Source organism: Trachymyrmex septentrionalis, unplaced genomic scaffold, assembly GCF_001594115.1.
Source record: "Trachymyrmex septentrionalis isolate Tsep2-gDNA-1 unplaced genomic scaffold, Tsep1.0 scaffold8, whole genome shotgun sequence".
Classification (NCBI taxonomy): domain Eukaryota; kingdom Metazoa; phylum Arthropoda; class Insecta; order Hymenoptera; family Formicidae; genus Trachymyrmex; species Trachymyrmex septentrionalis.
Window position 1 is genome coordinate 3105287 of NW_017305987.1, and position 4639 is coordinate 3109925.

The window sequence follows — 4639 nt, forward strand, 5'->3', positions numbered from 1 at the left end:
GGCATCAGACGATGCATTGGAGATGAAGAAATTGACAAGCAGCAATCTGAACGAATTCGTCATATAATTGCTAAGTATCGATGGCCTCGATAATGCGGCACGGAAATCGAAGTATATCGCGGATGAAATTCTTTTCTTTTACTTAAAATACGATTTTTTCTCCGAGAAAAAGATAGAGAAGAAGATAGAATTAGAGAACCAGAAACAGATTCTATCAAATACCTAAAACCAAAAAACGCCAAAACCAATTTAAAATTCATCCTCTCATCAATCAAAGACCAGCTTTTTTGGTTGCTTCCATGTGAAACCATCTCATCCAAAGTGACCATATGTACTGGTTTGTTGATAAATAGGGTTGAAGATTCAGCTTTTTGACGATTTTTCCGGGTAGCAAATCGAAGTTCTTGTGCACTATGTCTAAGAGCTCGTTTTGTGAACTGTCATCAATTTGAACTAACGATAGCCAGAACAGCCTGGAGGACAAACTCGCAGATGAAAGGTTGAAGATTTATTCTTTTCTTTGCCCTGTTGAGGTACTGTACTAAGTAAAAATTATTCTTCCGAATTTGCTGTATGATTCTAAAGTCTCTCATGTAATCAGTAATTAACTTTAATAAAATTAATCGCTGTTCAGTTTGGTCGATGTCAACATTAACGTTCCGGCAGTGCACCATATTTTTGATACAGAGTACACAAATTTTATACTTTCACTGTTAATTATTTCGAGCTACTATCTGTAGTGATTATTACAAAGTTCATTGAGGCTATCGAACTGTTTTCTTAAATACTAATGTTTCTCTACTACCCTAATGTAATTTGACTTCGACAAATCTATCTGATAGAAATCATGCTATTAGTATTCAAAATAATACTAATTTTTATTTGCTCAAGAATCTCGGTGAATTAAATTGATAGCAACAAATGTGTATACACCCCATTATAATGTATGTATAGATAATTGAAATCGAAGAGGATTATTGTTCTACCCTTCTTCAATAAATTTAACTTGTATATTGAGAGATTTTTTTTTAACAACTAACATTCTGAACCGCGCTTATTCCTTCGAGCCCTTCTATTTCTTTCATTATTTTTAATCGGAATATCTATTATGTACATACATTTCAAAAAGCTTTCATTTTAGTTTACTTATATCTTTTATAGCTATATAATTATTTTTATTATTTTTCCATGAGTATAACTCGGAAAGTTGTAACATTCCAAATGAATATTTCGATACATTTGCAATGAAAAAATAATTGTGAACATATGGTTCGCTACCGGATAGTTTTAAGAGTCACAGTCAAAGGAATAAGGGTATTCATAGTCTGTTATATAAGAGTGTAATATAAGAGTGATTATGAATACCAATCTAAGAATTTCAATCTAAATCATGTATTGAAAACATAGTTTCTGATAGATTGAAATTCTTATTCTTTGTTTCCCTATTCCTTTGATTATGCGCAGTCCCTTATTGGTTCTGACTTGCGAATTGTATCACAATTGTGAGAAATATGTACATACTGTATCTCCTAGCGGTTTCCTTTATTTGCGCACATTCGCTTTCGTTAATTAAATAAAAAAAAAAAAAGAAAAGTCATTTCTTGATCACGCAGTCATTGGATTCGTCAGCTTTCTAGTGTTAAGGACGTAATCAGGACCAGTTGCACCAATTGATTATTACATTCGTAATAAAATTTTTCCCTTTAATCAATTAAATTTATTAAATATATTTTTAAATATGACCAACTGCAATTCATTTAATTTATAATTATATATTGATATCTGAAAATGTTAAAATAATTAAACTCGTTTAGATTCTAGTTTTGCTATTATTTTCGAAACAAAAGATCTAGGCCGATATGCATAATGGTCTTAAACACATCGATCAATCACAATCAAAATTGCGATCTCACGTTTTAAAATGCTCGACTGTGATTGGCTGATTTGCTTACGGTATTACGATTACTACTAAAACCTGTTCTACAATAAGGTCGCAAGCCGTAAGCAGTAAGAAATTAACCAATTACAGTCGATTATTTTTTTCATATTTAACTGTGATTGGTTAATTTATTACAGCTTACAACTTGCCACCCTATTGTAGAATAAACATAAAATTTTTGTATGTGCGATGGTCTTTAATTTCATATCAACTTATACGCGTACTAATCGATTTATGTCCGTTTTTACTAATGTAAATTAACTTTAATCTCGATTAAATTTACTCTTCATCTTTTTCTTATTCTTGAAACTAGAAAAAAATGAAGAGTTAGTGTCTCGACTTTCACCAACCTCGGTTAAATTAACTATAAGTTAATGAAACTGAAAAGTTAACTATAAGTTATGAAATTGAAAAGTTAACTATAAGTTATTATGAAACTGAGCTTAAAATTAATTTACTAGTAAAATAATGAACACACAGGTTATCCGATGTTCTATAAAATATTTAGAATTATATATGAAATACAAAAGTGTAAAACTAGCGTAGAAAAAGTACCGTTATATTTATTGTGCCTTTTCTCCATATCCTAGCCTCTTTCAAACAAATATTCAAACAGGTAGTTTAAAAGAAAAAAGAAAAGTTAGAATGATTAATATATAATTATCTAACAATTACAATACAATAACAATACAGTAGATATATATAATTACTGTATGATATTTTATTCATAGCGAGAAGATAATCAGAATGTAAAAAAAACTCAGATATTTCATTGAATAATTTCAAGTTTTTTTTTTTTTTTTTTTTTTTCAATAGATAGAAAAAGTCATATATTTACAATATTACGTAGTGAAAATCAATTGTAAGATTCTCTTATACATGTTTCTTTTACTTAAAATCGCACAGACTTTTGCATAACGCATAAGTCGGATCTACAATAAATTTTTGTTATAGCCTTAAGCCATAAGAAATTGATAAATCATAATCTGTTATGGCCATTCTACAATAAACCCTTAGTCATAAATGACGTTAGAAGTTGGAAATTGACAACTGTGAATGGTCAATTGACTAATGGTTTATTGTAGAATGCGTGTTACATGACATGCTTTAATACATCCATAGTTATGAAATTAGCCAATCATAGCTGTTCCTCGAAAGAATGGAATGACTGTTCACAGGATTGGCCAGTTTAGAACTACGGATGTTATTAAACTCGATTAAGGGTAAATGTAAGTCGAATATTCTCCTCGTATTGAAGTGCGATTGATCAATTCTTACGACTACTATGTTTACGCAATTGTAGATCCGACTTAAGACTTAAGAGTGCTGTCTTGTGACAGTCGGAATTTCGGAAAACGGAAACTTGGAAAAGTAATAGAGTGAGAATCAACCAATCAGAATTATTGGTGCGTTACTGTTCATACTGCACATATAAATTAAATACAAGATTATCGAAATTGAATTTCTGTACGTATAAAAAGAAATTTATTATTAATAAATAACTGTTCGATAAGTATATTAATATATAAGTATTTATTTTTCCAGCATATAAATATAACCATTATATCATTTGGAAAAAAATTATTTGTCGGTCCGAAATTTTTGTGGATGTAAAACGTGCAAAATTTCAATAGAACAGACCTAAAAAAAAATCTGTTTGTGTCTCCACAATTCGGACGTTGAAGAGAGGGAAAGCGAGGATGCCAAGTGCAAAAAGTACAAGTAATCCAAACAGACTTAAATATATTATACGGATGTTGGAACAAAAGAAAGCGAAGATGCCGAGTGCAAAAAGTACATGCAATGCGAACAGACTTAACGCGAAAGTTTGCGTTCCCGCCTTTAACCTACAACGATAGTCGCCCGTTGTGATCAATCTTTCCTTTTTCATGTTCGAAGGTCTCCGCGAGCTGTCCGCTCGAGAGTGTGTGGTCTGAGGTTTGCGGTACTGAGTATTTTCATCCACTCCGTTGTGAATCTGTTAACGTAATAGACGTCGCACCGGTAGTCCTCTTCGCATCTGCGTGATTTGTAAGCTAAGCAGGTAAGTAGACGAACAATAGAGATGGCCATTTTGGTTTAATTTTACGCGTGAGACTATTCATGGCACGCGGTGCGCACGGTTGCGCCGCCGCCGGAGCAAAAACGGCCTGAAGCTATTCTTCACGACAAATCGTACAATGCGGCCACGACTTTGGCACGTGGGTTTTTATTCAATTGCCATTGTCCTCGTCGCATCGCACGATCTAACCCGCGCCGCGGACGTGTATCATAATCTCCCGTTGAAAAATCTGAAACGAGTCGCTTCGCCGAAGGGCGATGATTTCCGTGGCGGTAATTCCGGTAATTTCGGCAGAACGCGCGGTGGCGATGGTAGCCGCGTCTTCATCATCGTCGACGACCCACGACGGAAGTGGGGCGGCAACGCGGTCGCCATCGCCATCGGGGACGATCTCTCCTCCGTGCATGGCGCAAAAAAAGCTCAGCGCGCGCGGCGTCGCTCTTCGGATGCCATCTTCGCGCCGCGCTTCGCCGTGCCGCGCGGCGTACGCGCGTATATACGTACATACATCTATACGTACGTACGTGCGCCGTTACGTAGTACGTAACGTATTCGCACGCACACGCATACACACACGCACACGCATATACACACACACACACACACACACACATCGGTGCGTCAAGTGGGGGTGAGCA

At 34.8% G+C, this 4639-nt stretch overlaps 1 protein-coding gene across 1 annotated transcript in view; it reads left to right on the plus strand.

Annotated features, from left to right (window-relative positions):
* Positions 1-3844: 3844 nt before the first annotated feature.
* The window catches only part of LOC108754537 (CCHC-type zinc finger protein CG3800), a 6565-nt gene continuing 5770 nt past the window's right edge, over positions 3845-4639 (plus strand). Inside the window, exon 1 of the mRNA XM_018496930.1 lies at positions 3845-3983. The gene's annotated coding sequence lies outside the window, so the exon portion shown is untranslated. The remainder of the gene's footprint in view (positions 3984-4639) is intronic.